The 13,610-nt window shown below is 42.7% G+C and overlaps 1 protein-coding gene across 9 annotated transcripts in view; it reads left to right on the top strand.

Moving 5' to 3' along the window:
• Positions 1-13,610, top strand: part of bcas3 (BCAS3 microtubule associated cell migration factor) — a 728,081-nt gene that overhangs the window by 73,200 nt on the left and 641,271 nt on the right. The window lies entirely within an intron of this gene.

Genomic DNA, 13,610 nt, shown 5'->3' on the forward strand with positions numbered 1-13,610 from the left:
AAAATCAGAAGTACAGTTTGAGGTCTACTCCAGTAACCTGAACTTAAATGGTGACATTCTTGGACAGTACCTGAGGGTGGGCTGCACTATTTGATGTTGTGACTTCAACAAAGGGACTTATTATCTAAGGCAAGCTGGCTAATTGTATTCAAAATTGGCTTGGTGATGAAAGATGGAGGTTAGGGGTAGAAGGATGCTAGTGTTGGAGGCTTTTCAAAAACGAATCACCATATTAGTTCCTGAAATTAGAGGGTTAACGGCCAAGACAGACAAAATAGTTTGGGCCTATATTCCTTTGTGTTTAGAAGAATGTCGGGTGACCTTGTTCCTAAGAGGGTGTGACCAGGTAGCTACTGAGATGCTTTCACTGGTGGAAGAGTCTTGAACAAGGGGATATAAGATTAGGGACCCGTCATTTAAAACTGTATAAATTTCTTCATGTATAGGGTAATGAAAGTCTGAAATTCTCTGCCCTATTAGGTGATTGAAGCTAAACTGTGAGAGCTAATTTAAGTGGATGTGATAAATTATTTGCTAGATCAAGGAATAGATGGAGAAGTGGCACGGTATATTTGAGGATCAGCCATCATCATATTAAGTGGTGGAGCAGATGAGAGGCTTGATGGCCTTTTCCTGTTTTCTTGTGTTCTGTGTTCAGTGACTGCAGGCTTTTTGCTGAGTAACTGCTCATCCTCTCTGAGGCAGTTTGTTTATATAACCTTGCATTATGACCTTTTAACCTAATAGAATATCTCATGGAGTTTTACTGAGTTTTACTGCTTTGTCGAAGCTGGTAATTTTAAATAGAAACTGAAGTGAGATCAAGAAATAGGAGCAATGCATAGGACTTGCAGATTCTGTCTTCTTTTCATTATCCCAACCCATTCGCATCTACCATACTACACCATGTCCAAAAATTCAATTTTTTTCAACAATCTATAATAATCCATAATAAAATTTACACTACATTCTCTAATTATATTCAAGCTTCACTGTTGAGTCCAATTTCCCCCCTTTTCTCAATTAATATATCTAAAGACAGAATTAAATAGTCACCCTAAAGCAAAAAAGGCAGCAAGAAATTTGCCTTCATCCCTGATTTCTGTAACATTTATCAGTATCCCTTTATCTTCCTGATAAGTTAAAGACATAAGGACCAAAAAGTAAAACAAAACAATTACACTTTAAAAATTCTTACGAAGAAATAGAAGCAAACTCAAAGAGAAAACCATAATTGTAGGATTTGTCGGGACCCCAGCACTGGCCTCTAGGTCTTTGAGTTTTTGTGTCTCAACCTGATTAAGATGGATTCCATGCTGCCCCCCCAAGGAGAGGGCAGGCAGCAGCAGACAGAGCGATGAAGCAGAAAGAATCACACTATATCTTGGCACCTCTATAATGCAGGTACAGTTGCCAAATTTTAAGGAAGGTGTCATATAGAATCTTACAGTCCGTATTCAGCATTGAAATAATTGGCATTGAAAATTTTTTGGGAGTGTGTGGGTTTCAACCGCCTGATCCACCACCTCCATAAAGACGGGTATCAGGAGATCTTTGAATTCCCTATAAAACTCAGAGGGGGATCCCATCCTCCCCCAGAGACTTGCTACCTTGTAACAGACTCAATGCTTTTCCTATTTCTTCTTCTGTGAAGGGAGCATTCAATCCCTCCTGATCTTCCTGACACAAGTTTGGTAACTCCAATTTTGACAGGAACTCATCTATTTTCCCAGGCTTCCTGAATTATTCTGATTTATACAATTTTTCATAAAATTGTCTGAAGGCTTCATTTATTTCCTCTGGCTTATATGAGATCCTGTCATCCCCTGTCTGGTCCGCATTAATCATTCTTGAAGCCTGCTCTGCCCTCATCTGCCAGGAGAGGATTTTATGGGCTTGCTTCCCCCAGCTCGTAATATTTCTGCCTCGATCTTAATATGGCTTTCTCCATTGGATATAATTGGAGTGTGTTATATTTGAGTTTTTTGTTTGTTAAAGTCTGATATTCCTCTTCTGAGCCCGAGTTTTGAAAATATTTTTCTAAGTCCACAATCTCCAATTCCTCTACCTCCCTTAGATATTCTTTTTTAACTGCCTTTGTATATCCAATTATTTGATCTTTCAGATATGCCTTAAGGGCATCCCAAAGAAGGAATTTGTCAGCAGTGGAGTTACAGTTTGGCTTCAACAGAACATATATATCTGTGTTCTAATAAAGCTACAAAACTCTGGTTTCTTAAGGCACCATCTGTCTGCCGTCTCCTGTTTATCTAGCATTGCAATTGTCAATGTCAAAGGGGAATGGTCTGACAAAAATCTTGCCGTGTACTCAGTTTCCATCATCCTACCCCCTATTTGGGCTGATGCTAAAAATAAATCTATCCTGGTGTAGGAGTCATGCTGTCTCGAATAAAAGGAATAATCCCTTTCCCTTGGATGCTGCCGCCTCCATGCATCTATTAAGTTTAGCTCTTTCATAAAGGTCAAGGTAGTTTTCGATGACTTTTTAAGACCAGATCCAAACAAAAATTGGAATCCCCCCCCCCCCCCCCCCCAACCCAGATGATTTCTCTTCCCTCCGTCAATTTCAAGAAAATATCTTGTATAAATTTTTCATCATCCCAATTAGGGGCAGATCTGTTCAGTAGGGTTCAAGATTCTGAATTTATCTGACAGTGCACCATCACAAACCTTCCTGTTATGTCTGTGACTACGCTCACCGGAACATTTTTTCCTCTCAAAATCACCACTCCTTTTGCCTTAGAATTAAAGTAAGACACTATTACCTGGTGCACCCATCCTCTCCTCAGTTTTTGGTGCTCATGTTCTAATAAATGTGTTTCCTGAGGGAAAGCTATGTCCACTCCCAATTTTATCATGTATGCCAAGACTCTTCTTCTTCATCATCCCATTTAATCCGTTCACATTAAAACAAATGTAGTTTATACAGTTGGTGATTGCCCCAGTGATTCCCCTGTACCCCCTTCACACCCCCCCATCTGATGTCCATCCAATCCTTTATCTTTGATCGTTCGTACCAGCCCGCCGGTTCCCCGGTGAATCCCAAAAAAAACAAAAGAGAGAAAAGGGGCAAAGAACAAAGACAACAGACAATACCCCCCCATCCTCCCAGCGATTGCACCTCCCATGCCATTGCTATTTCCCTCCATTGTTCAGTCTGTGTACTCTACACCTATCCCTTTCAATTTCCCCCTCCACCCTCATGCAAAAGTCCACCCTGATCCCTTCCAGTTTCTCATTTTCAAGACATTTACATAAAACGGATATTTATATCAAAATACATTCCATTTTGCAACAGTTATTTATCATAAGATATATTAGTCCTCATTTTTTCCCCCCAAGTTCTGGTAGTCCCTTCACAAATTGCTGTGCCTTTTCCAGTTCTGCAAAGAAACTCCTCCCCCCCCCACCCCGGTAGTACCACTTTCAGAGCAGCTGAGTGTTGAAGGACACACTCGTACCCCTTCTGTTTGACCATTTTTTTGACTGGTTCAAAATGTTTTCTGTGCTTTAAAAGCACTGTGGTAATATCGGGGTAGAAAAATACTTTATTCCCCTTTAGTTCCATTGGCTTCACTTCTTGCACCAGCCGCCGCCACCCTAACCCTAACCCTAACCCTAACCCTGGTGTTCTGGTGACGCATTAGCTTCACCAGGATGGAACAGGGTTTCTGCCTGGGGCCTAGTTTCGGAAGGGGTGACTGGTGTGCCCTTTTCACCTCTACCATCTCTCACAATGTGTCTCTGAATTCAACTCTGAAAAAAGCCTACAAGGTCCTTCCCTCAATGCCTTCCACCAGCCCCTCAATTTTTATTTCTTCGGCCATAATTTTCCGGGGGCATCCAACTTTGCCCAGATATTTTCCTTCTCCCTCATCAGTGCATTAAAATCATCTTCCATTCTACTTATTCTCTCCTCATTTGTGCCCACTCTGTCCTCTACTTCTCCCTGTTAGGCAGGAGAGGGAACTCTGCATCTTGTCCAGTTTTTTTAGCCATGTCCTCAGCTCTCTTCTTCACTGCCTGGAACAGTCTTCCGTGAGTCCCATGGCCTCCCGCACACCACAAAAGGAGGGCTCTGAGCCCTCCTTTTCCCTTTGCCTTACCACAAAGCTTTCTGGTTTCGTGAGGATCCTCCTATCCTCCATTTACGCCGCTGCTATCGCCATCGCTATTGCAGTCTCCTTCATCAAAGCTCCCATTGCTACCACTCGCCATGCCACCCGACCTGACGCTGGATCACCTTGAGCCCGCAGCTTCCCGGCAACTCAGTCCTGCTGACTCTGCTCCCAGAGTCAACGCACGCATCATGCTCAACGCGAGAGCGCCCGTCCTGGCGCTCTCACCAAAGGAGGGGGGCCCCAAGTCGTTCCCCCTACCCCCCCCCCCCCCCCCGCCCCCCCCACACACACTCAGGGCTGCTCCACAGGAATTTTACTGTCTGGTTGCATCACTTCTCATCCCCGGATCGGCCTTACCTTGACCTTGGCACTCCGATGAGGTGGGATGCACCTCCATTCTCATGTCTTCCTCCGCAGCGGGCCTCGAAGAGGCGGCACTACCATTTTCTTTTCCATGAGGTGCCTCAGATCGATCCCCTGGCATCGGATATGATTCTTTGATACTTTTGCTGGCAGTTTTTTTGTCATCTTCCTGCAGCTGACATGTTTCAATACCACTCGTGAGATTTTGATTATTATTTTGATGTTTTTCTTGTTTTTTTTTCCCAATGGATCTAGGAGCACCGGGGTTTCGCCTTCTCTCACTCTCCTAGCATGCATGACCCCCTTCCTCCCAAGATCTAGAATTTGTGAGGGGGTTCCAAGTCAGGGAGTTGGTTGGGGGAAGCTTACAAGTGGTGGCATATAAATACTACTGCTGCCTCTGTCCTTCATGCAAGCCTTTCATCGAAGCTGTAAACGAATGACCCTTTATCCTGCAGCATTGCTTCCTGGCTCTACAAATACAGGAAACAATCACTCAACATGTACTCTATTAATCCCTCTCAGAATCTTGTTCATCTCAAAGTGATTGATTTTATTTTTGTGGAACCAAAATGATAAGAAGTCATTCTTTTTCTATGACAATCACCTAATCCCAGGAATCATAATCTATTCTGCACTGGTATTGAGAGCAAGTGTGGCTAAAGTTTTGTACAGTAGCAACATGTTTTTCCAACTTTTATATTCCATGGCCTGACTGATTAAGGCAAGATGTTGAGTGTCTTCTTTACCATCCTGTTCACCTGTGATGCCACTTTCAGTGATGCCCTAAGGTCCCTCTGAAAATCAGTGTTCCTGTTTCCTCCCATTTAATGTATACTTTCCTCTTGAATTGGATCTCCCGTGATGCTTTAAAGTTGATTGTTCTTTTTCTTCCACTGATGCTGTACCACCTGCTGATTTCCTCCAGCAGATTGTGTTTTTGTGCTAGGTTCTGGCAATAGCAGTTTCTTTGGTCTCCAAGACTTCCTGATGACTTTTCTACTCCAAATCCCTGCAATAAAGGCCAACAGTTTGCCTTTCTAATTGTTTATTGTCTGCATCCCTTAAACAGGCCAAGAGCCCGCTACCAATTAAATCCACTTTTATGTTCTTCCTTCCAACCTGCTTAATTATACACCAACTCACATTTTATTCTTGTCTGTCATTTGCAGTTATCTAACCTGGGTGTATTCCTTTGTTGACACTTTGCATGCTGTTCATGGCCTATTGGATATGTTGGCTTTTGTAATGTATCCTGGTAGAAGAAGTGCTTTAGATGAGAGGCAGAATCTGCAGAAAATTGACATATTTTGACATAAAAATGGACAATGAATTTCGTGACATGTTCATGGCAATAAATTCTGATTCTAAAATTAACATTTCAGTTCAATGATCTGAAAAACGGAACTATTTTCTCCTTGTTCTGGTGACGCATTAGCTTCACCAGGATGGAACAGGGTTTCTGCCTGGGGCCTAGTTTCGGAAGGGGTGTCTGGTGTGCCCTTTCCACCTCTACCATCTCTCACAAAGTGTCTCTGAATCCAACTCTGAAAAAAGCCTACAAGGTCTCTTAGAGATGTGAAGCTGTCTTTTCTTCATTGAGAAGGTGATAGTAGTTGTGGTTTGACCAGCTGCATTTTATATGGTTTAGATGCTCCTGTGCTGTGACCCTCACTGACAATCACAGTGACGAGTTTTAACCTTGGATGGCTGTTGCTTGCTACTTTTGCCAGCTCAATCATATCTGCTACTTATCAGCTCATTCCTGATTGATGTCCATGTCTTGCTCTAGGAAAACATGGACTGATTGATTTTCTGAGGAATTTTGAGTGGTATTGCAATATATATGACCTTATAGTGGAAAGTTATTGATGAAGCAGCTATAGATGGGTTAATCCCTGGACATGGGCTCATTGATCTTCAACAACTACAGCCATCTTCCTTTGTGGCATGCCTTCGAAACCCTGAGAATGTAAATTGTGATGTGCATTGACCAAAAGGTTCATTGATGCCACCCTTGGTAAAATGTTACCTTGCTATCTCACCTCACCTTAATTCCAAATGCATGTCAATGCCTGTTTGGGGTGAACATCTGAAGCTGAGTTATCCTAATGAAGCTGAAAAACTAGGCATTGTGAGGAAGTTACCTGATTGAGTGATGGCATTTTCAATTACATTTTTCATTAATTTGGTGATAATTGAGGCTGAGCTAAATGGACATTTATTAGTTTGATTGAATTCATCCTGTTTAATATTGGGAGGGTAGGCCTGGGCAAGTTTCTTCATTGTTGGTTAGCTGCCTTTGTTGTGACTTATACTGGAACAGTTTAGCTATGAATTGGACATGTCTAAGGTTCAGAATGACCATTGATATCATGTTTAAGGTTTCATCAGTATGCTTCTCAAGCTCATGGCTAGTTCTTCATATCATGTGGAATGGATCAAATTGGTTTAAATGAGGGATTTGAGGTGAATCGTTCAAACAAAAAATAAACTGAAATAACTCAGCAGGCAGGTGTTTCTTCACCTCACAGATTCTGGTGAATAGATGGATTTGTTTGTAGGATGAGGACTCTACTGCCAAGGCTAACCTTTATGTCCATCCCTAATCCCCCTTGGTCTCTTTGGCTTGTTAAACTATTTCACAGGGTAATTAAGAGTTAAATGTTATATTGGGTCTAGAGACAAGCCAGTTCAGAAAGAAAAACTCTTCCTTAAATTAATTTTTATTGCAATCCTGTAATTTTTTATGATTGCAATTGTCATTCTAAAAGTTTTATTGAATTAAATGAATTTTATACTCCCAGTGTGCTGTGATGGGATTTGAGCTTGAGGCTCAGTGGTATCCAGGACAGAAACTTTTATCGCAATGTTGCATTAGTCCATAACTGAAAATCAACCAAGATGAAATGCACAGAACTTTTCGACTGGGATACTTGCATTAATGCCTTAATTCTTGGACAACCTAGACAAGTTTGGATGGTTGCAACTTTGAAGGTGGACGATGAAACATCTTCTACTTCAGTAAAATTGTTTTTTTCGACCATCTTTGCATTCATTCTCAGTCAAAATGTACATGCTAGAAATTTGCCAAATTAATTTTTGCTGATGGCAAATAAATTGTCTTGATCAAGGTTTAGAGAAATAATAAATAATTCACTATTGATCTGAGCCACTTATTTCCTCCTTTTCCTTCTGAATCAATATTTTGCAGAGTCCTTTGGTTTCTTTGGATTGAGGAAGGTTTAAACTAGCTCCATTTCTCTTTTGTCCACATGGCTTTTAACTGCTCCTTTAATACTGATGCAGCTGCGTATGTCTTCATCTATCTTATTTCCAGTAAAATTCTGAGCATATGTTCAAAAGCTGGGTGGCGATTCTGTTTATTTTCAACTGGCCCTGATCTGAACTTCGGCAAATTTTCTGTGAGACTAAAGTGCTCAACAACAGGACTGAGACTGGCTGGAAGCAGATGAAAGCAGAGCACTTCCACAGAGAATGAGTTGTAGATATATAACACGCGGGCTGAAAGATTTTGAGCTGAAATGAATTGCTTGTGAAAAGAATTATAACAGAGAATCTGATTGCAGTCAGTATGGCACAAACAGTGTTTTACTGTGTCTGACTGTCAAAGAGGGATTGTTTGATGTGGGAGTTGAGGGTGGGTGGATTTGGCTCAGACTTAATATAGGTGACTGTGAAGATAAGAATTTTTTTTCCAAGTGTGAAGCTAGTAATGTAAATTATGTTTAACCCATTCACTCCTGAAAGGTTATTTCTTTTCCAAAATAATGTGATTGTAAAATTGTTGTTGACCTTCTTTTACCCGGTTAATGTGACTGTTACAGAGGAGCGCCCTCCAATTAATTTAAACATTCGATAACAATACATAACATTCTTCAATATATAATAGAAAAACAGAATATGCTGGAAATTCTCAAAGTCAGGCAGCATCTGTGGGAAGAGAAACAGAATTGATGTTTCAGATCGAAGACCTTTGCTAGAATTGGGAAGGAAAGAAAAGGAGTGACAGGTGGGATGTCTATGACTGGTTAAAAATGAGGATAAACGGCAAGTAGGTTTATCTGGTCAATGAATGAATGAAGGGGAGTGGTTGGAGTGTGAGAAATGGATTAAAGAATGTATGAGTTGTGAAATAATAATATGGCAGGAACACATGTCCAGCTGGTGAGGCCAGGAATCTCCTCCACTTCCAGAGAGAAAAAGGGAAGAAAAAGATCAAGTTAAATGAAAATTTGCATATGTTCAGGTCTAGTGCGATACCCAAATATGCAAGAAAATTCAGCAGGTCACAGAGCATCTGTAGGAAATGAAAGGCCATCAATGTTTTGGGCCTGAGCCCTTCGTTGGGAATGTGGGAAAAAACAGGTAAAGCCTGAATAAAAAAGATGGGGGAGGAAGGGGAGGTGCACAGGCTAACAGGTAAGAGGTAATAGGGAGGATCCAGATGAAAGAGTAGAAGAGAAAGAAACAGAATTGATCGGGGGAGAGGGCATGAAGTAAAAATGGTTAGCTCTTTGATGGATGGAAGGAAGGGAAAGGGTTGGAGAGCTGAAGGAAAGGAGACTGAAAGGAAGAGACTGGGGGAGGGGTTTAACGAAAATTGGAAGTTGACATCGATGCCCTCTGATTGAAGGCTGCTGAGATGAAATACAAGGTGTTCCTCCAGTTTGCAGGTGGCTTTGATTTGGCAGTATACGAGGCCAAGGACAGACATGTCATTGTGGCAATTGTGTGTGGAATTGAAGTGGTTGGCCACTGAGAGGTCTTTGTTCTTGTGGCAGACAGAGTGATTTTGCTCAATGAAATTATCTCCCAGTCTTTGTCCAGTCTTCCCGATGAAGAGGGGACTGCATTGGGAGCACTGGATGTAGTAAATGTCCCCACAAGTTATTCAAAGTGGCAGAATTTAATATCGAGACCCAAAGACTCATTGTTCATTATTGTATTTCTTTATAAATTAAGGATTTTCATCTATTATTCTCAAAGGTCAATTCAGCTGTTGATTTGTGGGAAAAATTTAATTAGTCCAAGAAATGTACAGTAATTATAAACTAGTATCTTCTTTGATTACTTGGACAATATATTTTTGAAAGTTATTCCTGCGTTATCTTTCATAATGTTATTTTTGTACTGTATCTTTTGTTGGACACTAGAATTCTTACTGTACAGAAAGAACTAATTAAAAAATTAAATTCAGACATTCTTTTCTTTGGCTTGGCTTCGCGGACGAAGATTTATGGAGGGGTAATGTCCACGTCAGCTGCAGGCTCATTTGTGGCTGACAAGTCCGATGCGGGACAGGCAGACACGGGTTGCAGCGGTTGCAAGGGAAAATTGGTGGGTTGGGTGTTGGGTTTTTCCTCCTTTGTCTTTTGTCAGTGAGGTGGGCTCTGCAGTCTTCTTCAAAGGAGGTTGCTGCCCGCCGAACTGTGAGGCGCCAAGATGCACGGTTTGAGGCGATATCAGCCCACTGGCGGTGGTCAATGGGGCAGGCACCAAGAGATTTCTTTAGGCAGTCCTTGTACCTCTTCTTTGGTGCACCTCTGTCTCGGTGGCTAGTGGGGAGGTCGCCATAGGTCAAGTTCTTGGGAAGGCGATGGTCCTCCATTCTGGAGACGTGACCTACCCAGCACAGTTGGATCTTCAGCAGCGTGGATTGAATGCTGTCGGCCTCTGCCATCTCGAGTACTTCAATGTTAAGGATGAAGTCGCTCCAATGAATGTTGAGGATGGAGCGGAGACAACGCTGGTGGAAGCGTTCTAGGAGCCGTAGGTGATGCCGGTAGAGGACCCATGATTCGGAGCCGAACAGGAGTGTGGGTATGACAATGGCTCTGTATACGCTAATCTTTGTGAGGTTTTTCAGTTGGTTGTTTTTCCAGACTCTTTTGTGTAGTCTTCCAAAGGCGCTATTTGCCTTGGTGAGTCTGTTGTCTATCTCGTTGTCGATCCTTGCATCCGATGAAATGGTGCAGGCGAGATAGGTAAACTGGTTAACCGTTTTGAGTTTTGTGTGCCCGATGGAGATGTGGGGGGGGCTGGAAGTCATGGTGGGGAGCTGGCTGATGGAGGACCTCAGTTTTCTTTAGGCTGACTTCCAGGCCAAACATTTCGGCAGTTTCCGCAAAACAGGACGTCAAGCGCTGAAGAGCTGGCTCTGAATGGGCAACTAAAGTGGCATCGTCTGCAAAGAGTAGTTCACGGACAAGTTGCTCTTGTGTCTTGGTGTGAGCTTGCAGGCGCCTCAGATTGAAGAGACTGCCATCCGTGTAGATTTCCTCAATGGAGTGAAGTCTGGGGCCTGTGACGTCGCAGACTGAGTTAATAACTCTCTGGAGTTTATTCTTGTCCTGAGAGTTGGTGCCTCCATACCAGGCAGTGATGCATCCAGCAAGAAATGCTCTTCTACAGTCCACCTGTAGAAGTTTACAAGTGTCTTTGGTAATATACCGAACCACCTCAGACACTTTACAAAGTATAGCCACTGGCGAGCCTTCTTTGTGATTGCATCAATGTGGATGCTCCAGGACAGATCCTTGGAGATGTTGACACCCAGGAATTTGATGTTCTTCGCCCTCTTCACTAGTGAGCCCTTGATGAGGACTTGGTCATGTTCCCCTGACTTTCTCCTGGTCCACAATCTCCTTGGTTTTGCTGATGTTGAGCACAAAGTTGTTGTTACACCATTCAACGAACCAATCCTGGACGCTTCCTCATTGCTGTTTGCGATGCTGTCAACAACTGTGGTGTCATCGGCAAACTTGTAGATGACATTGGAATTGTGCCTGGCCACACAGTCATGGGTGTATAACAAGTGGAGCAGTGGGCTAAGCATAGATCCTTGGGGTGTGTCCATGTTGATGATCAGTGAGGAGGAGGAGATGTTTCCAATTCATACTGACTGTGGTCTTCCAATGAGAAAGTCAAGGATCCAGTTGCAGAGTGATGTACAGAGGCCTAGAGTTTGCAGCTTCTTGACCAGCACTGAGGAAATAATGGTATTGAAGGCCAAACTGTAGTCTATGAAGAGTAACTGTATGTATGAATTGCTGTTTTTGAGGTTATCCAGAGTTTAGTGGAGGACCAGCAACATTGCATCTGCTGTGGAGCGATTGTGAAGATAGGCAAATTGCAGTGGGTCCAGATCTTTACTTAGGTACGTGTTACTTCTGGCCATGACCAGCCTCTCAAAGTACATCATAGTAGAAGTTAGTGCTACTGGGCACAGTTTGTAAATCAAGCACCAAGCATTGGTCCCCGACATGTCTCCACCGCCGCCGCCAATCCCTGACAGCTCCCCTCCACTGCCGGTCCTGACTAAGGTCCTCGCTCCTTCTAGGGAGCCTGAGGTCCCCGGGAGGCTGCTCTCCTTGATGGTGCTGGGACAAAGTATTCTTCTGACTGCTTGCGGCTGGGAGCCAGCAGCATGCACTTTGTAAACAAGTACCACGGAGGGTAAAGAAAAAATGAAAAGAGAGAGGGGAGGGAGTTACTTGAAACGAAGATAATCAGCGTTCTAGTTTCTCCTCATGTGCTGCCTGACCCGCCGACTTCCTCCAGTCGCTCACTGATGGTTCAAGATTCCAGCCTCCTCTGAGCTGACATCCAGCCATTCACCATCTGTCTTCACAGCTGATTCTGAGCTCTTTTGTTACCAAACTGGTGCCAACAGAGCATCAGAACCCCACAAGGGCAAGTCGGGTGATAAATTTTTTTCAACTTGTAACGTCGTGTCAGCGCTGCAAAAAAAGTTTGGTTAACGTAATTTTGGATAAGGAAAAACTGTACTGTTTTTTTGCGCTACCGATATTTAGAAATTCTGCCTGGCACACAGGTAAAAGAATCTCAGGATTGTATGTGGTGTCACATATATCTTCTTCTTTCTTTGGCTTGGCTTCGCGGATGAAGATTAATGGAGGGGTAATGTCCACGTCAGCTGCAGGCTCGTTTGTGGCTGACAAGTCCGATGTGGGACAGGCAGACACGGGTTGCAGCGGTTGCAAGGGAAAATTGGTGGGTTGGGGTTGGGTGTTGGGTTCTTCCTCCTTTGTCTTTTGTCAGTGAGGTGGGCTCTGCGGTCTTCTTCAAAGGAGGTTGCTGCCCGCCAAACTGTGAGGCGCCAAGATGCACGGTTTGAGGCGATATCGGCCCAGTGGCGGTGGTCAATGTGGAAGGCACCAAGAGATTTCTTTAGGCAGTCCTTGTACCTCTTCTTTGGTGCACCTCTGTCTTGGTGGCCAGTGGAGAGCTCGCCATAGAACACGATCTTGGGAATACTCTGACAGTAAATCATAATGTTGACTTTTGACTTTGAATGTGCCCTTCCATTTTCAAAGATTTATACTTATGCGCATAGGTCCATCTCCTCCTGCACACCCTAAAGGCAGCGGCATTTAGTCCACATGAGCTCCTTTATCTTTCTACATTGTTTGCTGTTATCTTTCATCTGCCACTAATATTCTTACTAAGTCAATCTATCCACATCGACAGACAGTTTATTACATCCTCCCTGCCGTTTATGAAATTTTGTTTCATCTGCAAACTTGGAAATGTTACCATGTTTACCCCTGTCTAAGCCATAAATATACATAAAAAGCAGTAGTTTCAGAACTGACTCTTGAGAGCATGCATTGGTCAGCACAACATTGTGGGCCAAAAGGCCCATACTGTGCTGTAATATTCTATGTTGTAAATATTTATCTAATTTGCACGTATTATTTTTGCTTTGCGCATCTAATGCTGGAGTTGACCACGTAGCAGAATTTACAATAAATACATTTATTGGCAAAGTTTTGGAATATGTAATATGATATATTAATTAATATGTTTGTGGACATTTGTTATTCTTAATATTTTCCTTTTTTTATCAAATTGTCAGTGGTGCAGATTGAGATGTACATTTTGATTCCCTTTTACGAAGCAACCAACTCCATGGAAAAAAGGTTTCATTTATCTTTGATGATGTGTATAGTAGAGTATTGCATGGTAACCCAATTAATTTCAGGGTGTGCAGAGAGTGGGAAAGAATTGAAGAGAGTCCCATCTGTTGACCACAATTGTTCCCCCATTACAACAAAGTTA

This window comes from Narcine bancroftii, chromosome 14 (genome assembly GCF_036971445.1).
Source record: "Narcine bancroftii isolate sNarBan1 chromosome 14, sNarBan1.hap1, whole genome shotgun sequence".
Lineage (NCBI taxonomy): Eukaryota > Metazoa > Chordata > Chondrichthyes > Torpediniformes > Narcinidae > Narcine > Narcine bancroftii.